The 22,456-nt window shown below is 44.5% G+C and overlaps 1 pseudogene; it reads right to left on the minus strand.

Annotated features, from left to right (window-relative positions):
- Nucleotides 1-16,052: 16,052 nt before the first annotated feature.
- LOC150066356 (golgin subfamily A member 2 pseudogene) lies at nt 16,053-18,851 on the minus strand (annotated as a pseudogene).
- Nucleotides 18,852-22,456: the final 3,605 nt, after the last annotated feature.

Raw genomic sequence — 22,456 nt, forward strand, 5'->3', positions numbered from 1 at the left:
TTCTAGGCCTGGGCCTGGGCACTGTCCCTTAGCTCTTCAGCTCAAGGCTGGTATTCTACCACTTGAGCCACTTCTGGTTTTCTGATGGCTAATTGGCAATAAGAGTCTCATGGACGGGCTGGCTTTGAACCAATAGTTGCAGATCTCAGCCTCCTGAGTAGCTAGGAGTTACAGGCATGACCCCACCGGTGCCTGGCCTAAGATAACTTTTATTTTTATTTATTTATTTATTTATTTATTTATTTATTTATTTATTTAATTAGTTAGTTAGTTAGTTAGTTAGTTAGTTTTTGTGCCAGTCCAGGGCTTGAGCTCAGGGCCTGAGCACTGTCCTTGGACTTTCTCAAGGCTAGAGCTCTACCACTTGAGCCTCAGCACCACTTCCAGCTTTTTTCTATGTATGTGGTACGGAGGAATCGAACCTGGGCCTTTGTGCATGCTAGGTAAGCACTCTACCACTAGGCCACACTCCTGGCCATGGCCCGAGATAACTTTTAAAGAGACCTCTGATCAATTGCTTGAAGCATGGAAACAAAATGCTAAGAATCTCTTTCTAACATTTGGCTATTCCTTTTGTTGGCCAGTATTTAGATTCACTTATGAAAACATGTCTATTATTTCTTTTGTCTTTCATTTATTTACCAACAAACTCTGATAAGAGAAAAAAACAAAAATTACAGTAAGTAACAAATTAGGAAGTATGAGTTCTGATCTTTTTGCTGAGAACCTAAAATAAAGGATTTTCTTTTGAATTAGTTTTAATTATTTTATCTTTTTGAGCTTGTACTAGGGGTGGAACTCAAGAACCTCATGCTCTTGCTTAGCTTTTTTTTTTTTCTAGTCCTGGGCTTGAGCTCAGGGCCTGAGCACGGTCCTTGGACTTTCTCAAGGCTAGAGCTCTACCACTTGAGCCTCAGCACCACTTCTGGCTTTTTTTTTATTATTATTATTTTTTATATATGTGGGGCCAAGGAATCGAACCCGGGTCTTCGTGCATGCTAGGTAAGCACTCAACCACTAGGCCAAACTCCCGGCCCCTTGCTTAGCTTTTTTTTGCTCAGAGCTGGTGCTGTACCATTTGAACAATACCTCCACATCCAGCTTTTTGATGGTTAATGGAGATGAGAGTCTCTTGAATTTTACTTTCCAGGCTGGCTTTGAATCTTGAAACTTAAATCTCAGCCTCCTGAGTAGCTATGATTACAAGTGTGAGTTAGACAGGATTGAGTTTTGATCTAATTTTGAGTTTTGATCTGTTGCCTTGAAACACTAAGCTTTATTGTTTGTAAATCTACAGTTAGACTTTCCTTACAGTGATCTTTATTCCTTTATGGGGAATACCAGTATGCAACCAATGAGAAAGTTACAAGAAGAGTAATACCAGTATGCAACCAATGAGAAAGTTACAAGAAGAGTAAATATAGCTTTAGTCTTAAGGTTCAAATAATACTTCAGTGGAAAATATTAATAAACATACAAATCTTTGATTTGTATTAAAAGCAAAATCCTAGCCTTGGATTTTTATTAAAAACATGGCAACATGTATTAGCTGTTTCCTACTACTTCTAGAGAATTAATATCAATTGGTTTCCAAATATTTTCTAAATCAGACTAAGGGGCCTGGCAGAGAGAAAATCTAAAATAACCCTCAGAGTTTATTTCCACTTTTAGCAAATGGATATGTTGCCAAGGCAATCAGTAGCAGTTTTATCATCAGCTCTGTAAATTGAAGCTCAATCAAGTCTCCAAAAGGAGACCGTGAACATGCAGGTGCTGAAAACCACACTCTGTGTGTACTTTAAACCACACCGAGGGCTATGAGTGTTTAATTCACATGTTTATCTTGTGTACAATTTGGAGTGTATTGTTAGTGTGTAAGTCTGCACCCTGTTCTTTTTTAGAGGACCTCAAATTTGGTGTAGGAGGTGGAAATCAGGTGAGCACTTGGCAATGGTGAGCAATTGGTTCACAGACAGGTAGGCTTTGAATATTTCCTATAATCATCACTCTTAGCTCATACCTATAATCCTAGCTACCCTAGGCTAGGATCAAGATCTGGGTTTGCGGTCAGTCCTCAAAGACAAATCCAAGAGTCTTATCTCCAACTAACTAGCAAAAAGCTGGAAGTTAAGGTGTGGCTCAAGTGGTAGAGTGCCAACTTAGAGAGAGAGAAAAAAAAGCTAAGTGAGACTACTAGGCCCAGAGTTCAAATCCCATAAGTTAAAAAAAAAAAGTTGAGTGCGGTGGCTCATGCCTGTAATTCTAGCTACTCAGGAGGCTGAGATCTGAGGATCATGGTTCAAAGCCAACCCAGGCACTAAAGTCCATGAGACTCTTACTGCCAATTAACCACCAGAAAACCGGAACTAGCACTAGGTCTTAAGTAGTAGAGTACTAGCCTTAAGCTGAAGAGCTCAGGGACAGCATCGAGGCCCAGAGTTCAAGCCCCATGATGGACAAAAAAATTAAATATGTAATAGTTACATTCGCATATGCAAAATATTCCTATATAAACATAAAATATAATAAGTAATTATAACAATATATATACATAAGTATGATATATATTGCACTTCAAATATTTGATATATTTGGGAGCTGATAGTAAGACATTGTTTTACATAAGTATACATTAATTCATAACCTATTTGCATTTTTAGTTGCTTTTATTCTACACGCATTAATACTTTAATTTCAAAAAGCATTACGTATTGTACAAAACAGTTTATATATACATATATATGTATATAATTGTTTATTGTTGGTCATGAGGCTTGAGCTCGGGGCCTGAGAACTATTGCTGAGCTCTTTTCGTTGTTGTTGTTGCCAGTCCTGGGCTTGGGCTCAGGGCCTGAGCACTGTCCTTGGGTTTTCTCAAGGCTAGAACTCTATCATTTGAGCCACAGCACCACTTCTGGCTTTTTTCTATGTATGTGGTACCAAGGAATCAAATCCCAGTCTTTGTGCATACTAGGCAAGCAGTCTTCCACTAGGCCAAACTCCCAACCCTCCTGAGCTCTTTTGAAAAGGCTAGTGCTCTACCACTTGAGCCACAGAGCCGCTTTTGGTTTTCTGGTGGTGAATTGGAGATGAGTCTCACGGACTTTCCTGCCCAGGCTGGCTTTTAACCGTGATCCTCAGATCTCAGCCTCGTGAGTGGCTAGGATTATAGGCGTGAGCCATCAGTGCTTGACTTAGTTTATATTTTATATAGGAAAAATAAAGTTAAAACAGAGGGCTGGATTTCAGCAGCCCCATCTCTCCATCCCTTCTATTTTTTTCTTTCATGGCACATGATAATGAGCCATCACTGATTACCTCTGCCTCCCTCATGAAAAAGGGAAAGAGGTGATTGCTGAGCAGGTGCCACCTTGGCTGCATTTAACACCATTTGTGCCCAATAAATGAGGTTATTATTATTTAGATTAGCATCTTTCTCAGAAATTGGAAAAATTATCATTTGTGTGTGTGTGTGTGTGTGCGTGTGCGTGCCTGTGCATACACGTGCGTGTGCCAGTACTGTTGCTTAAACTTCCGGTCTCTTTTCTGGCTTGGCTTTTTCCACTCAGGGCTGACACTCTACCACCTGAGCCTTATCTCAGCTTCCTGCTTTTTGTTGGTTAACTGAGTTTCCTTGACTTTTCCGGACAGGTTGGTCTTAGCCTCCTCAGTACTCGGTAGCTAGGATTACAGGTGGGAGCCATGAGCCACCATTACATGGCCCCTTTACTTTTTTTTTTTCCCCCTTCAGCTCAAGGCTAGCACTCTACCACTTGAACCACAGTGCCACTTCTGGTTTTCTGGTGGTTAATTGGAGATACGAGTCTCACAGACTTTAGTGCCCAGGCTGGCTTTGAACCATGATCCTCAGATCTCAGCCTCCTGAGCAGCCATGATTACAGGCGTGAGCCACCACACCTGGTCCCTTTTACATTTTTTAAAGATAGTTTTTATTGGAAGGTAAGATCTGAGATACTTGTTTGGTAACATTATTGTTATTTTTTAGATAATGTTGTAATGATGTGTTAAGTGCAGGAGAGTGTGTTTTCTTTTGGTCCTGGAACCTGAAACCCAGGTTCAGGCAAATCTCATATAATCACCACTATTTCAGTCAGGGCTTCTTTGTTAGTGGTCAGTTCCCCTTGCAAAGAGGCCATAGGGTCTCCATGGTTACCAGGACAGGTTTCTGCATCTCTGAGCTCACTTGCGCATCCGGATAGCCCAAGCTTCTTTAACATCACTGCTGGGTTAACGTCCACATTTAGAATCCATTTGAACATTCTGCTCTTTTGAAGCTCCAAGTGTTCTATCTCAGATCACAGGAAGTTTTGTTTTTGAAGAAGTATTCGCCACAGAACAGAAGTTCAATAGAAACCCTAGGGGTTGCTGGTATATGCCAAGGATGAAGGTCTTTGCAACTTGTGACTGTGGCAACAACTTCTATGAAGATGTTTTATTGACCTCAGAGTTTTTGTTTTGTTTTGTCAGTCCTGGGGCCTGAATTCAGGGCTTGGTTCCTGAGTGTCTCTGTGCTCAAGGCTAGTGCTCTAACACTTGAGACACAGAGCCACTTTGGGCTTTTTCTGTTGCTGTGGTACTGAGGAATCGAACCCAGGGCTTCATGCATGCTAAGCCACACTCCCAGCCCCTCATAGATGTTTTGACTAAATTGCGAGTAGTGTGTGTGTGTGTGTGTGTGTGTGTGTGTGTGCGCGCGCACACGTGTGTGCGTGTGTTTGTGTGCCTATAATGGGATTTGAACTTGGTTTCATGCTCTTCCTTGATTTTTTCGCTCAAGACTGGTGCTCTTCTCCTTGAGCCACACAATTCCATGTGAGCGTTCTGCTAGCTAATTGGATCAGAGAATATCATGGACACTTTAAATTGGGAATCTTAGATTTCAGTCTCCTGAGTAACTAGAAATACATGTGTGAGCTACGGGCACCCAGGTAGAACTGGGGTTTAAACTCAAGGTCTCATGCTTTCTAGGCTAGGCAGGGGTTCTATCACTTAAGCCATGTCCCCAGCACTAGCACTGACTTAGATTCTGTCACCTGTTGAGTTTTCATGAACTAGCCAAGAGAAATGCCTACAATTTCAGAAATTATCTGAAAAGCACTCCTCCTTAAACCAACCACTTCTTAGACTTGTGCCCTGGGGAGTAGGCTACCACATATGGAATTTGGGGGGAGGGGCCAAAACATTCTGACGAGAGCAGGTATATGGCAAAAGGAACTGGAAACTGATACTAAAACAAATACATGAATACATTTGTTCATCCTAACACTATTCACAATCACTCAAATGTGAATCAACCAATAAATGGGCACACAAAGTGTATTGTATACATTAAAATGTTTAGCAGCCACAGAACTAGGGCATGAATAAACTTTGAAAACAGGATTCACTACAGTATGAATGAAACTTGAAATCGCAATTCTAGAGGAGTGGTGATGGCACAAGCCTGTGGTCTGAATGACTCAAGAGGCTCAGCTCTGAAGATTATTGTTCAAAGCCAGTCTTGGGCAGAAACATTTCTGAGACTCTTATCTCCAGTTAACCACCAGAAAGTTGGAAGTAGAGGTGTTGCTTCAGTAAAGCTAAGCAAGAGCATGAGGCCCAGAGTTCAAGCCCCAGTACCTGCCCCCCCCCGCATGGTTGATATTACGTGAATTTCATATCAAACATCATAGCTGAATGCTCACCAGATGCAAGTCCCAGTGGTAGGCAGAGATTCCGAATTTTTGTTTTTTTCCTTATGTAAACAAAATGAATAGTGTCTATCTTCTTTCAGTTGGCAGTGTTTTGAGTATCTGATGCTAGTGTAATCATTATTTTGGCTATTATCAGACATAGCAATGCACGTTTTTACTTTGATTTTTCTGCCCAGATATTGTGTCAGGAATAAGGCAGAATTAGGCAGCATACTCAAATCAATCATTTCTTTCATCAACAATCAGTTGAGTGAGTCTATTTGCAGTTACATATTTCTTTGATATTGTGAATACTGCCAGCAGAAGAGCTGAAATGTACTGTGTTGTTGAAAGAACCCAAGATTCCTCAGCTAGAAATGTGTCAGCACCTTCCAAAGGTGAAAGCCAGCAAGTGGGTTGTTTCTATGAGATTGCTCTGCTCAGAAAACTTGGGAGAAATGTCCTAAATTCATGAATATATGGAAGAACGTGAGTTAGCTCACAGTTCTGGAGTTTGCCTTCTCATTCCTGTGTCTACAAGAAGGAAGATGCAGCAAGAAGTTTGCTGTCTGTGTCTGTGTCTGTGCGTGCACATGCTCGGGCACATGCTCACGTGGTACTGGAGTTTGAAATCAGGGCCCTGTACTTTTACTTAACTTTTTCTCCTCAGTGCTGGAGCTTTACCACTTGAGCCACAGTTCCACTTCCAGCTTTTGGCTGGTTAATTGGAGTAAGAGTCTCACAGACTTTCCTTCCCAAGCTGACTTTGAAACAAGATCCTCAGATCTCAGCCTCTTAAATAGCTAAGATGACAGGTGTGAGCCAAGAATGGCTGGCCAAGAAGGTTTCATGTTTGCCATGAGAAATTGCTTTGCATTGTGTGTGCATGTGTACGTGTGTGTGTGTGTGTATGTGTGTGTGTGTATACACGCTAGATCTGGAGCTTCAACTCAGGGCCTGGGCCATTTCTCTGAGCTTTTCTGCTCAAGGTTAGCTACACCTCCACTTCCAGATTTTTAATGGTTAATTGTAGGCAAGAATCTCATGGTATTTCCTGCCCAGGATGACTTTGAACTGAGATCCTCTGATCTATCTCCTGAGTTACTAGGATTATAGGCCTGAGACATCTGTACCTGGCCCTCACATTCTCTTTTCTGCCTCTGCCTCTCTTTCCTCTTTCTTTCTGGCATTTGTACATAGAGCTTTGAGATTTCAAAGCAAGTCCATTTGGTCCACACCCCGAGTCTTCTTTGCTTTTAGTTACTTTCAAGTAGGGTCTTTCATTTATAATCCAGCTAAGTTGTGCCACCATCTTTAATTTATGCCTTCTATTGCAGCTGGCAATGACAGGCAAGGCCACTACATCCAAATTGACTTATTTGTTGGTTGTGAGGCTTGAACTCAGGGTCTGGGCATTGTTCCTGAGCTTTTCTACTCAAGGCTATTGCTCTACCACTTTGAGCCACAGCTATACTTCTGGTTTTGAGGTGGTTAACTAAAGTTGAGAGTTTTCTGCCATGGTGGCTTTGAACTGGGACCCTCAGATCTCAGCCTCCTCAGCAGGTAGGATTACAGCTATGCATGAGCCACAAGTGCTTGGCTTTTATCAGATTTTTTTTGTTGCTTTTTGCTTTGTCAGTTGTGGTGCTTGAATTCTGGGCCTGGGCATTGTCCTTGAGCTCTTTAGCTCAAGACTAGCACTCTATCCCTTGAGCCACAGCACCACTTCTGGTTCCTGGGCTGGCTTTGAACTATGATTCTCAGATCTCAGCTTCCTGAGTAGCTAGGATCACAGCACCTAGCTTATATGAGATTTTTACTGGTTGAGATAGAATTTTGTGAACTTTTTGCCTAGATGGCCTTGAACTGACATTTTACTGATCTATTTTTCCCTGAGTAGTTAGGAGTACAAGTAACAGCCACCACACCTGGCTAGTAAGGTGATATTTCTTTTTTTGGGGGGTCGTGGGGCTTGAACTAGGCTTGAGTGCTGTCCCTGAGCTCTTCAACTCAAGGCTACCACCCTACCCCTTCAGCCAAGCCCCACTTCCCATTTTCTGGTGGTTAAGGATATGAGTCTCACAAGCTTTAGTGCCCAGGCTGGCTTTGAACCGTGATCCTCAGATCTCAACCTCCTGAGTAGCTAGGATTATAGGTGTGGGCCACCACACCCAGCATCCTAGTGATATTCTTCTCTCTAACTAGCAAAGAGTCAGAAATAGTCGTGAGTCGCAAGTGGTGTCTTGCCAGCCTAGAGCAACAAGGCCTAGAGCAAAAGTATGAGGTCATGAGTTCAAGCCCTTGTACTAGTACTAAAAAAAAGAAAAGAAAAAAAGGAAAAATAGAAAATACCCAGAAATACTGTCATCTTAAAAATGTTCAGGTACATTATAAGTTTCTTTGTCTCATTTTTCTTTTCTGGTGATCTGCTAGGCGAGCATCACCTCTTCTCTTCTTCAAAGCTCACGTTGAGCTACAGTGACACCATGTGGCTATTCTAGGGCATTAGCTCCCAGATGGGAATAATTTTCTTTCCCTTCTGTGGGGATACTGAGGCTTAAACTCAGAGCCTTTGCTTTTGCTTAGAATTTTCTCACCAGGCTGGTGCTCTACCACTTGAGCAACACTTACACTTCTGGAGTTTTGCTCATTTCAAAGATCTTAACCTCCTATGTAGCTAGGTTCTGGGTGCCGTCCCTGTCCTTTTTTGGTCAAGGCTAGTGCTCTACCACTTTGAGCCACAGCTTTATCCCTGGTTTTCTGGTTGTTAAATAAAGAGTCTCACAGACTTTCCTGCCCAGGCTGGCTTCAAACTGTGATCCTCAGACCTCAGCTTCCTGAGTAGCTAGGATTATAGGCATGAGCCATCAGCACCCAGCCCCAATTACTATTGATTGGCAAGTTTATAAATACAGACATTTAAGCTGGGTACTAGTGACTCACTCAAGTAATCTTAGCTGTTCAGGAAACTGAGATCTAAGAATCACACTTCAAAGCCAGCCTGACAGGAAAGTACAGGAAACTTTTATTATTAACCAGCAAAAAGCTTTTGTAGAGGAGTGGCTCAAGAGGTAAAGCACCAGCTTTGAGGAGAAAAAGCCAAAGGAGAGAGCCCAGGTCCTTGCATCAAGCCCTAGCATTGGTGTGTGGCACCCATGCCACACACATACACCACACACACACACACACACACACACACACACACACACACACCACCACCACCACCACCACCACCACCACCACCACCACCACCACCACCACTCGGATCCTTCAGGCTGAGTGTAGGCAGGTCCGGTGTCATGTGCCAGTCTGCAGCGCCCAGTGAGAATGTGCTGTCTCCTAGCTTCCATTTTGTTGGACCTGACAGGGAAGACAGGGAAGCCACTCTCTGGGCTCCTGATCAGTAGATGAGTCCTGTCCACTTCCCTTAAGAAGCGATCACCCAAAGACCCCACTGCCGAACACCATGTACTTAGGGCTTAGAATTGCAGTATGTGAATTTGGGGGAACCTAAATTTCAGTCCATTGTCATTTGTTTATTCTAGATATGGAAATAATTATATATACATCTTACTTTTTTTTCTGTCAATACTGGGGCTTGAATTCAGGGCCTTAGTATTTTTGCTCAAGGCTGCTACCTCTACCAATTGAGTCACAGCTCCACTTCCTGCTTTTAGCTGGTTAATTGGAGATAAAAGTCCTACAGATTTTTCTGCCTTGGCTGGGCTTGAACCATGATCCTCAGAACTCAGCCTCAGGAGTAGCTAGAATGATAGGCATGAGCCACCAGTGCCTGGCTAAATGAATCCTAATGTAACTCAATAAGTGTAAATTCTATTAAGTGGGAAATTAAAAGGTGGATCTCGGGATTTTACCTTATAATTCATCATCAAAGATTTCTATGAAGGTGACCTTGCACTTATACTATGAGTAAGTACACACCTTCATATATATGGCTTCAAGAAATGCACTGCTAAGACACACCTAAGTAAATGTAGACAAGTTATTTCATTGCACTAGAAGGTAGCATTTTGAAACATGTGCCTTGGGGAACACTGAAAAATACAGGAGAAGGAACGTGTAAGGAGCTTTCTCTCTATCCTGTTTGGAAGATGAGCACAACAGAGTTGGTTAAAGCTAGTCTGTGTGCAGTATGGACACTGGCCACCCGTCACAAGCCACCAGTGCTAGCAGGAGAGCAGGCTCAACTCTGCTCTGGAAGGGCTCTTTGCTTTTCCTCCTTGAGTTTCTCCAGTGTCATTTTATTTATCTTTATTCATGTGTTCAGTGCTTCTAAAATCTGAAAAGAAGACTGGATACTGGTGACTCAGGCCTTTAATCCTGCCTACTCAGGTTCAATCCTAGGTTCAAAGCCAACCTAAGTAGACAAACCTGAGAAAGTCTTATTTACAATTACTCAGCAAAAAGCCGAGAAGTAGTGGAGATATGATTCAAGAGGTAGAGCCCCCACCCCAGGGCCAGCACACACACATAAAATCAGAAAGGAAAGGAAATATATGTTATTTTCAAACTGTGGCCTTTTTCGTCCTCCAAGTAGGCTAAAGAAGGGCCCCTCAGTTTAGATCTTGATGACTACTAATTTTAAGTCAAGAAGTGGGTAGATACATTTAGAAAACTGTCAGGAGAAAAATGCATGTGAACTAAACACCGCAGGCAGCTATCTGGCGTGTTATGGATTTGCTGCTGTAGACAATGTGATGATCAAAAATAATAGACAGGAGAGAATTTTGGTGAGCTGTCATCTATTTTTGAGCTGAATGTTCCTAGCATTTTCGAATGACTCAGGGATAAGGCATCAATCTAGAATGCCTCTGCATATCCCATGCCATGTGAATGGTGGAGTGGGATTAATGAGTGCTTTCCTTCAGGTTTTGAGCAATAAACAATAACTATATAAGAAGAAAACAGGTGAATGTGGTGGCATGCACTTGTGAGATAGGTAGAAGGCTTATGGTCCAGGCCAACCTGTGCAAAAGCATGAGACCCCGTCTGAAAAATAACTAGAGCAACAAGGGCCACAGGTATCCCTGGTAGTACACCTGCCTATCAAACAAGAGGTATGAGTTAAAACTTCAGGACTACCAATATATATGTATGGACATAGCAAGGTTCTCTATAGTTATAGTCTGTGCATCACAATCATTGTCCCTCAGCTCTCAGTGCCCCATATAGACTGGTGACACCACCCATGCCAAATTTGATCCCAGGACTGGCACCAAACAAAAGCTAAGCAATACAACCCTATTGCCTATGCAAGTAGAAATGTGACTGAAGTGGTAGAGTGTCAGCATTGAACAAAATAGCCAAGGAGGTCCACAAAGCTTTGATATCAAACACCAGTACCAGCACACAAAAGTACGCTCATAAACACATGCACAGACATGCATACACACACACACACACACACACACACACACACACACCCTTTGCATAAACATAGTCTTTAAAACTACATTTAGCAGAACTCAGTTGTTTCAAAACAGCTTCACATTATTGTTCATGCCACACTTGAAGCTATTAAAGAAGCTTCCCTTACGTTCAGTGTTTTTTTTTTACAAAGTCTAGTTAAGCATATACGCAATGTTTTGATTTTGAAACAACCACTGAGCAGATATGTTTTACAAGGAATATTATGAAGTCTAGAATAATTTTTAAATGACATAAAATGCAGATTTTTATGTAACAAAATCACTAGTAATCATAATTATCCTCTTGTAGTTCATATTCTGCTTAAAGAATTTATTATTAAGGAAAACTTTTCTTTCTATTCCTTAAAAAAACATCAGACAGAGCTGAATTTAACCTATGATTCTGTGGATGGTCTTGGCAGGTTTGTGTGTGTGTGTGTGTGTGTGTGTGTGTGTGTGTGTGTGTGTATGTGTGTGTGTGTGATGGGGCTTGAACTCGCCCTGGGCACTGTCCCTGAGCTCTTCAGTTCAAGGTTACTTGGTAGGGTTTTAAGGAGGTTCTTAATCTTCGCCAGAATACACCAACCTAGAAAATACATCAAAATTGTGTCATCTGAGTGCCTGGGGCCCATGCCTGAAATCCTAGCTGCTCAGGCGGCTGATGGAAGGAAATTACTTCAAATCCAGCCTGGGCAGGAAACTGTGAAACTTACCTCCAATAAAGTACAGAAAGACCCTAAGTAGAGCTGTGGCTCAAATGTTGAAATTCTTGCCTTGTGCGCAACAAAAGCTCAAGGACACTGCACAAGGCTTAGGTTCAGTTTCCAGGACTGTTCCACAAAATAATTAATTAATGTATTCTGCCTATCTGCTAGTTGAGAATGCAGTAAGAAAACAGATGTCAGATAAATGATTACATGAAGGCAAAAAGAAGCTGAGAGCTGGTGGCTCATGCCACCACACACACCCACTCAGGAGGCTGAGATCTGAAGATCACAGTTCAAAGCCAGCCTGGGCATGAAAGTTTGTGAGACTCTATCACAAATGAAAGTGGCACTGTGGCTCAAAGTGGTAGAGTGCTAGCCTTGAGCTGAAGAGCTCAAGGACAGTGCTCAGGCTCCCACCCCCCCCAAAAAAGTTGTGTGAAGCTTTTTCTTTTTCTTCTCAGAATTGGGTAGTGATTTCTCCCTTCTTCAATTACAAAAACTTGCTTTAGTCCCACATAAGGTAACTAAAAAGTCATAAATGTATAGAAGATGTTTTCCATTTAGATGGTCATTAAATAACCAATGTAGATAGAGGAGGGGATGAAAAAATATGATCCTAAAAATATCCAAAGTTGGAAAGAAGAAAGAACTGAAAATCAGTCTAGCTTCCCTACTACCTTGGCTCCTTTCAGATGCTCTCTCCTTTGGCATGGAAAACCCTGCCACTCCTCCATACTGACAGGTGGGGAGCACACCTGGTAGAAGGAGCCCTAAAGCTCACCTGCTGGCCCTGTGGATCAGGTAGGCCCAGGCTCTCTAGTACAGAAGAAGGGGCAGCAGCCACCCAGGCCACCCAGCACTGCTGTCTACTGGTTAGCGTTTGTAGAGGACCTGACAATGTGTGCTTCCCATCCCCTCAGAAAGAACAGAAAATAGCTGCATTAATGACTGCTTATCTCTCATTTCCTGCAGTGGGAGTAGGAAATGCTTTTTTTCTCACTATGTCAACCCTGCTTTACTAAAAGAAATCCCTGATACAACTCTGGCTTGGTGATACTCTGCTGTGACACACCTGAAATATTTCTCATGACAGGACCTCAGAGACCTGTGATTTAGGTGGAAACTGGTGAGCTGAGGAAATCCCTCCCTCACCCATGTGAGAGGAAGAACCTGGCCGGCCTGAGGCAGGGGGTGAATCTGACAAGGTGTGGAAAGCATATGTAAGTGCAAGCTCCTAGATGCTTCTGCTGGGCAGTGAGTAAAGTCAAAGCAGACCACCAGTGCCATGCCTTTGTATGTGTGATTTTGGATCTGAGCCTTCCCTGCTTCAGTCACTTTACCATCACCTTGGGGTCCAGGAAAAGTCATGAAATGCATCATCTTTCTTATCTTTCACCATGTCTCATTCTTTGCCATATAGGAACCTGTGGATGGATCTAACAGGGAATTCCTAGACTCAGGATCTGGAATGTAAGCAGCTAGAATCAACCAAGATGATCTGTGCAGGAGGGATTTTTTCCCTTCAGGTGACAGCCACGCCCAGCTAGCTGATCCTGCCTGGATAGGAAAAATGGATTGGCTCCACTCACCTCATATACATAACAAAACTACAGCTTTGGGCAAAGCTCAGTTTGCTCGTGAAATTCCTGAAAACAATTGATCAGTGTAGGTCTTACCACTAGGATTGATATTTTGCATTTTCTTAGCTTAGGGTCACCTAAAAGTGAAGACTTAAAAAATATATATCTGTTGTATATATACACATGAATATCTTTTAAAACATTGTTTTAGAGTATATGGGTGTGTGTGTGTGTGCGCGCGCGCGCATTCACATCTCATGGGGCTTGAACTCATGGACTGGGTAATGTCCCAGAACTTTTTTTCTGAAGCCTAGCTTCTACCACTTGAGCCACAGCTCTACTTCTGGCTTTTTGGTGGCTGACTGCAAATAAAGTCTCACTGACTTTCCAGAATTGGCTGATTTTCTACCCTAGCCCTCAGATTTCAGCCTCCTGAGAAGCTAGAGTTACAGATGTGAGACAAAGGCATCTTGCTAAAATTAATTTTAACTTAGAAGTATTTCTTCATTCTTTTGTGTGCTACTTATAAGAATACTGGTTTTCCATTGCCAGGAGCCAGTGACTCATGCTAATAACCCTGAAAATTCAGGAGGTTGAAATTTCAGGATCTCAGTTCAAACTCAGCCCTGGTAGAAAATTCAAGAGCCTTTTTTTTGTGTGTGTGTGGGAGAGAGCTAGTCTGGGTCCCTATTGCTTCTCCTCTTTTTATTTTTTTTCTCCAGGTTTGAGTCTTTGTGGTTGGAGTCTTTATTAAAAGGCCAGAGACTACATAGCAGACTTGTGTCTCAAAAGCGAGCAGCCAGAAAACCAGAAAACACACTCAGTATACTTAGGAAACAGCCCAGAGATGACAGAAACAACAAACATAATACCAAAAAGCCAGTTCAGCTTCGATGGAGAGCTGAATTGGGACACTATGGTGACTAGAGAGTAGCCAGGAGACAGGACACAGGACACAAACATGGAGACACATGGCATGGCATCTTCAAGAGACTCTTACCTCCAATAAACCAGCAAAAAGTTGGAAGTAGAGGCAAGGATCAAGTGGCAGAGTACCAGTCCTTACCGAAAAAGCCTAAGGAGGTCAAGGCTCAAGTATTTCCACACAAAAATGAAATGATTGGGGCTGAGAGTTTGGCCTAGTGGTACACTGCTTGCCTAGCATGCACAAATACCCGTGTTTGATTCCTTGGTACTACATACATAGAAAAAGGCAAAAGTGGGGCTGTGGCTTAAGTGGTAGAGCTCCAGCCTTGAGAAAGCCCACAGACAGTGCTCAGGCCCTGAGCTCAAGCCAAGGAATGGAAAAAAAGAAGAAAAAAATCGATTAAGCCAGGTGCCAGTGGCTCATACCTGTAATCCTAGCTACTCAGGAGGCTGAGATCTGAGGATCTTGGATCAAAGCCAGCCTGGGCACGGAAGTCCATGAGACTCTTATCTCCAGAAAACCAAAAGTGGCACTGTGGCTTATGTTGAGCTGAAGAGCACAAGGACAGCACCAAAGCCCAGAGTTCAAGCCCCACCACTGACAAAAATAAAAAATGTTTAGTTTTCCTAAGTTTTATCTCAACCAGACAAAATTCAGCAAGGTTTCCCTACAAATACAAACCAAAAAAAGCAGGATGGGGTGGTTTTAAAACAGCTTCAGCAGAATGTTGTGACTAACTGGAAACTTGCAAAGAACTACAACAAATAATTCTGATAAGTTTTATTCCATTGTAAGTGTAATTTGAATAAAACTCTTACAGGAACTTATTTATTCAGATAACTTTTAGTGTAATGAAGCAGGAAACACGACTACATGATCCAAAAACAAACTTTGCAACCCATAAGAGATTCTATACTTTAACATTCAATTTTCTTCTACCTTAAATCAGAAAATTTTAAAACAACAAGAGAAATAAGTGTTAGTATTTATTCAAGAAATAATAATGAACATATTACAGTATGTTTCGCTGAAAGAATTGAGATATGTGATATTCTATGGATCGCCTATAATTCTGTATTCCTTTAGGATTACAATTTGGTACTTTGCAATTCGGGATTTTACAACTCCAGCATATCTCGTTGTTAAATTCACAATTTTTCTTTGTTTTTTTCAAATAATTAGCATTACAAACCTTTTCTTATTTTCTACAGTTTTTACTATTTTCTCATCTCAATATCCACATTGTGGGATTTTATTTTTCAAACAAGAAAATTTCTTATTGTGGAAGACAGCATAGTATATTTTGAAAATGTGGTTGACTATGCAATGGGTGTGACAACACATAACATGAAATGATTAATATCATGTATACAATACTGCAATGTAAAAGTTTTAAGTAAAAAAGATAATATCATGGTGTGAAATCAATATTACCATATTATAAACTATTCCATTAAATAATTACTATCAGTGCTATCCAATATTGATATAAAGTGAGGTCATTGCTCCCAGCTATCTTTGTAAAGGATTGACCCCTTGTAATAATCCTGACCTAGACCCCTTCCCTGTAACCCATCAAATTTTAAGACCTGCCTTGATATGGACAACTCCCACCAGCCTCTGCTCTGTTTGACCTGCAGTTACCATGCCTTTTCCCACCACTCCATTATAATTAAAATCTCAAGCCCAAAATATCTTTGCTAGTACTCCAGTCTTTAGATGGTGATTATGTCAAACACATCCTTTGCTTCAGCCTTATAGAAGAAAGGGAGGCAGGACTCTTGGCTCAAGCCTGCGGGGTCTCCATGGGCTTGCACAGCAGGCAGCAGCTGCACAGGAGGCTCTGTAGTGGGGTTTTCCCAGGGTCCAGGCACCCCAGCCTCTTCAGGGACAGGCTCCAAGTTTTCTTCAAAACACACGCCTTCTAACTCTTGCTGCACCTCCCTGACTTCCATCCTCAGGGACCCCAAGGGCTGTGAGGGGGTCTGGGCATCAGGGGCCTGGGAGGCTGCCAGCATCTTGTCCTGGCACTCTGTGCCCTCCCCTGCAAGGCACAGCAGCAGCTCCTGCAGCTCCTTCCTCTTCTTCCTCTTCTCCTGGGACAGCTGGCTCACACACTCATCTTTTTCCTGACACAGCTTCTCCAGGACTCCCATCTGCTCTTTGTAGGAAACGATGGTCTCTTCCAGGGCGCTCACCTGCTGTGCCATCTGGCTGCAGCAACACTGGAGGTCATCCATTGCACTCTGGCCATCCACCTGGGCAGCCAGGTCTTCGTGGAAGCAGATCTTCAGCTTCTTGGGCGCCTGCGCTTCCTCCTTCCTCTTCCCAAACAAGCCATGGATCCAGCGCTTGGGGAAGAGGGCCTGGCCCTCCAGATTTCTCTGCCACTGTGCTGCCAGCTGACTCAGGCAACCACAGCGGGCCTGCTGCTCCTGCAGCTGCCTGCAGAGCCTCGCCTTCTTGCACTCTGCAATGGACAGTGCTTCCTCGTAAAAATCACACATGCTTTGGGGGTTGTCCACGTCCTCGGGCACAGTCCCATCGGGGGCAGTTGCCTCCTCACCCTTGTCTTCTTCTCTGCGCAGGCCTCCTCCTTCCCTGGGAAAAGCCAGGGAGCTCAGCTGGGCCCGAAGCTGCGCATTCTCATGTCTGGTGGCTTCCAGGCACTGCAGAGTGTCCTGGAACTTGTCCCTCTCCATCTGGGCCAGCATCTTGCTCTGCACCTGCTCCTGCTGCAGCTGCTCCAGCAGGTGGGTCTGCCTCAGCAGGTGCTGCTGCAGGGCCTCCTTCTCGGAGCTCAGCTGCTGGCTGGAGGCCCTGTGCTGTTCCCGAGTGGCTATGAGCTCCTGCATCTGGGCCAGGTTCTTGTCACGCAGATCCTGCAGCTCCTCAGCCACTTGGCTCTGCAACGCAACCATCTCTCTGTCTTCCCTCAACTTCTCCTCCAGCTTGGCCAGCTTCTCCTGTAGGGTTGTCTTCTCCTGCTGCTCTGAGTGCAGGAGGCTGGCCAGCTCCCCCTTCTCAGCGCTCAGCCTCTGCAAGGCATCCTGCAGCTGGCCCAGCTGTTCCTTGAGCTCTCGGTTGAGCACCAGGGTGCATCTCATGGTCTCGTGCTCCTTTTCCATCGTCTCCAGGATCTTGCGCCGATCCTCAGCGTGCTGATCCCACTCCTCAGCCTTCTTCTCCAGGATCCACAGCCGCTGCTGCTGCTCCAGGTACTGGAGACTGAGGCTCTGGTTCTCCTCCACCTGCATGTGAAGCTGCTCCTGCACGTTCTTGAGCTCCTGCTGCCACTGCAGGGCCTGGGCTTGCAGCTGCTGCTCAGCCTCACATGGGCCTATGGGGGGCTGCGGGGGCTGCAGCTCTGACAGCTGCTTTCTCAGCTCCACCAGCCTGCTCTCCAGCTCCCCAACCTGCCCCAGCCCCTGCTTCTTCTCCTCTCTCAGCTGGCTCACCTGTTCTGCCAGCTGCTGGACCTTCTCCTGCCCCGTGCACCTCTCCACCTTCAGGTCCTCTGCAAAGGTGTCTCTCTCCAGCTGCAATGCTCTCACCATGTCTCTCATGTGGTTGAGTTGACTTTCCAATGCTCCCCGCTCTTCTAGTGCCTGCTGGCCCTCGTGCACTTGGATCTTCATGGCGGCCTTCTCGGCCAGGAGCTCTTCCAGCCTCTCCTGCAGCACTGTGTTCTCGTCCTCCAGGTCTTCACAGAATCTGGCCTTTGCCTGGAGCTGCAGCTTCACATGGTTCAGGGCATTCAGGAGTTCTATGTTGTTCTGCTCGGCCTCCATCTGCTTGGTGCAGTCTGCAGACGAGGTCATCTCTAGCTCTGCCACGCGCTGCTCTGCAGCCTGCAGGCGGCTGGTGAGACTCTCCTGCGCCAGTGCTCTTTCACTGGTCACCTGCTGCATGTGGGCCAGGGCAGACTGCAAATCCCATTTCTCTGAGCTCAGCATGTGTATGCACAGCTTGTGCTGCTCCAGCTCTGCTCTCAGGGCTTCCTGCACACAGGCCATCTTCTGGTTCTCCTCCCTCTGTTGATCTTGCAGGGATTCCTTCTCCTGGTTCAGTTGTTGGATGTCTCTATACAGCTGCTGGATGTGTGTGGTGCTGGAGTCCAGGGCAAGCACCAGGTGCTGGCATTGCCTTTCCAGGTCCTCGGTGTGACTATGACCTGTGACCCCCTTCCTGCTGGCAGATGTGACAGTGCCCATTGGAGGGGGAGGCTCAAGGTGTGCGTGGTCTTGGGCTGCCCCCTTGAGTACAGGACAGTCCCCAGAGGTGTTTGTCTTGGGTTTACCTCCCTCTCTAGTGTTCTTCTTGTTCTTGGATGCTGCAGGTCTATCAGGATGATTTCTCTGCTGGTATTCCTGCAGTATTTTCCTTCCTGCAGCTACCTTTTTTCTTCTCGTCTGCTCAGACATCCCAGCACTGGGACGGCGAAGGTGGGGCGGCCACATTCCCAGGCTCTAAACTCCACTCACTTCTCACAATCACCAATAACTCTGTCTACCTCCAACGATATCTGCAATGTCACCTCGATTTGCTCACTCACCACTCACCACCTCTACATCCCTCAACTCCTGTAGTGGTGTGAGCTAATAGAGGGAATCCTGCTGTTACTGGGCAGCATGGAATGTGGGTGGGACCTCAATTCTTGTATCCCATTGGTCAGAGCAACATGAAAAATTGGAGGTGTGGCCAGAATTTTGTGATGCAGGCAGAATGCTAAAGGCCCACTGACAGTTGCATCTGAACCTCTCCTAGGCAGTCCCTCCCACATGGGGTCAGTTAGGGACCACCTCTACCTGGCAGCCTGCACAGCTCTACTGGGGTCTGTTAATGGCCATGACCTCCATCACATAGTTCCAGTCACTTACAATCCTGGGATGTCAGTCTCAGGTCTCTGCCCTAGACCATCTTGTTCTGCAGATTCTCATGACCAAAGCTCAGGGGATGGGATCTCAGAATTCAAATGGAGAATAAAGAATGCAGACAGAACTGTCCATCACTGTACATACCTTCTTGCGTTTCACAATTTAGTGTCAAATATCTATGTCTTAAAAAAATCTCTTCATCAAGGCCAGACACAGTGGCTCACACTGGAAAGCCTAAATTAATTTTGAAGTTCGATGAACTTCAGTAAAAAGTTATTTTTAAGCAGGCCCCACCAGAAGGTCACTCTGAACTGACTCTGAACCAGCAGAGATAGTAGTTTCAAAGAAAGTAATAAATTACAGACTACTGTCAGTGATTTGAGGCCCTAGGATAAAATAACCATTGAGATATCCTGACCAGCTGTCCTCCAGCTGCCCTGCAGGTTGGCATGTATCCCCTAAGCGTGAACTGCACACGTATTCTCTAACACTAGCCAATCAATTCATAATACATCAACCCTTTGAGCTAACCCTATAAAAACATTGTACAACAGGAGGTCGGTACTCTCTCAACTCAGACCTGCTGTGTCGGTGTTGGCTGTGAGTTTAGGCTCGAGCTTGCAATAAAGATTCTCATGCTCTTACATCGGATTTGGCTCCTTGGTGGTCTTTTGGGACCCCAAAATCTGGGCACAACACCTGTAATCCTAGCTACTGAGGAGGTTGATATCTGAGGACTGCTGTTCAAAACCAACCCAGACATTAAAGTCCGTGAGACTCCTGTCCCCAGTTAATGACCAGAAAACTGGAAGTGTTGCTATGACTCAAGGGGTAGGGTGGTAACCTTGATCTGAAAAGCTCAGGGACAACACCCAGTTCCAGAGTTCAAGTCCCTTGCCCGATTTTAAAAAAAAATCTCTCCATCAGTCAGAGGTAATTCGATTGAACAAGTTTCCTAAAAATGTTAATCTGTGAAGTAACTTGATTGCAATTTTAGAAAGATACTCAGATTCCTTATATGTAAAGTTTGGATTTTGGGACACACAGCAAGTGCTTGTAATTTTTGCATATAGAAAAATGTTCATTACAGTGTAAACGTTTTCTATGTGAACTCAGAATTCAGGAGAAGAAAAAGCAAAATGTTGTCTTCAAAATCAGGTGCATATTCAAGATGGTGCTGGAAAAGGAGGGAAATTCCCTAACTTTCTCCAAGCAAAAAGAGTTGGGGTTCCAACATGCAGTTCTTCTAAGAAACAGACAGTAAAATTCTATCAAGCACAAAAATCAAAGGAATGAAGTACAAGAGAAAAAAAAAACCAACCCTCAGAATCTGCACATCCAAAGAGTGAATTGCAAATACCCCTTCCCTCTGCCCTAGCTCACCATTGCTAAGCTATGAAAGCAGCCTGCTGTCACCTTGGACTTTAGAAACATCAGTGGAACACAGAACCCAAACATAGGAAATTCTCACCATGCCAGACCTGGACAGCACAGACAGAGACAGGGACTAAAGTAACCCTGAAACCAGACCTGGAGAATTCCCACTTCCACACTGCTCAGTCCACAATCAGCACAACACAGTATGGCACCAGTCTGGCAATCAGGAATCTCCAGATCATAGGTACAGAAATCTGCCACAGCATCACTGGAAGCCATTAACCAGGCCCAGAATCAGTGAGTACCAGGCTGCAGAACCTCCCCCAACGCCCACGGGAAACAGAGCTGGCAGTGAGGTAAAGAGCTTGACCTGGGCCCTTCCCACTCCCACCCCAGAAGGAACAGCACATTTGTGGAGGCCAAAGCAGACAGAATGCTTCCTCACACCCCACACAACACCTGGTGGCCTGGAAGGCCACAGGACCCAGAATTCCCCACAGTATGGACTACCAGGAGGGAAAGCAAGGACTAGAACCCATGTCCTTGCAAAGATCCACCCTGCAAAGCTCTGTGTGCCCCAGCAGCCAGTGGAGTGTGCCATACCTGCTGACACCTCCAAAACCAGCTCTCCTCTACATGGGATTTCAAACCACCTGGGCCACCAACCCTACTGAAACTGCAAAACACCAGTGCACCACAGCAGCCCAGTAGTGGAGCATACCACCCGCTGGCACTTCCCAAGCCAACTTGCTCATGGTGGGAATTCTAAGCACCTTGGCCACTGGTCCTACTGATACCAGGAAACTCCAGCAAGCTCCAGCAGTCTCCATGGAACCAGGCCGATGGAGCATGCCCCACACACTGGAAACACCCAAGCCAACTGGCTGTGGTTGGGAATTCAAACAGCCTGACCCACAGGTCCAGGTGAAGCCATGAATCACACAGAAGCTCTGGCAACTGGAGGAGTATCCTCTACCTACTGGGATATGCCATCAAGTGCATCACAAGTGGGAACTCAAGCTGCCTAGGCTTCTGGCCCTTAACTGGAGCTGGGAATAGTGTGCTTTCTCCAGCTGCTGGAAGAGCTCCCCCACTACCAGGAGCTGCCAAGGGACAAAGCACATTAGCCATAGGGTTAGGCCACCCAGCAGGCACAAGCCTAGGTCAAGCAAAGGCTGCAACCTGTTGGATACCAATAGGCAGAGCTTGGGCCCCAGTCCTTATATTTCTTGAACCTAAATAGGTAGATCACCAAGAGAGATTACAAGATCCATGGGCAGTCAAGATAGCAAGCAAACCCAAAAGCCAACATCAATCAGGAAGAGAAGTCCAGCGGGAGTGAAGAGGAAATGGAAGACAAAAGAACCATTAGAGGGGCTAGGAGTTTGGCCTAGTGGTAAGAGTGCTTGCCTAGCATGCACGAAGACTAGGGTTCGATTCCTCAGCACTCCAAATACATAGAAAAAGCCAGAAGTGGTGTTGTGGCTGAAGTGGTAGAGTGCTAGCTTTGAGAAAGCCCAAGGACAACACTCAGGCCCTGAGATCAAGCTACAGGACTCGCAAAAAACAAAAAAAGAAAGAAAGAAAGAAAATAAAAGAACCATTAGAGATATGAGGACAGCATTGACCAAAGAAATAAAAGGAGAGATACAAAAGCAATTTCAAGAGCACAAAAAAAGATTACAATGGAAATCCAAGACTTAAAGAGGTGTAGAGAAAAATACACAGTAGATGCATTGTTAAAAGATGAAATTAACACTCTGCGGACCATATAAGAACCATAAACATGTCAATTTCCTCAGTGCAAGTCACAATGGAAATAATATGAAACAGAATAAGTGAGATGGGAAAGAGAATATCAGGAG

The sequence above is a fragment of the Megascapheus bottae genome, chromosome 2, assembly GCF_031878675.1.
Source record: "Megascapheus bottae isolate mThoBot1 chromosome 2, mThoBot2.hap1, whole genome shotgun sequence".
In the NCBI taxonomy this organism is placed as follows: Eukaryota; Metazoa; Chordata; class Mammalia; order Rodentia; family Geomyidae; genus Megascapheus; species Megascapheus bottae.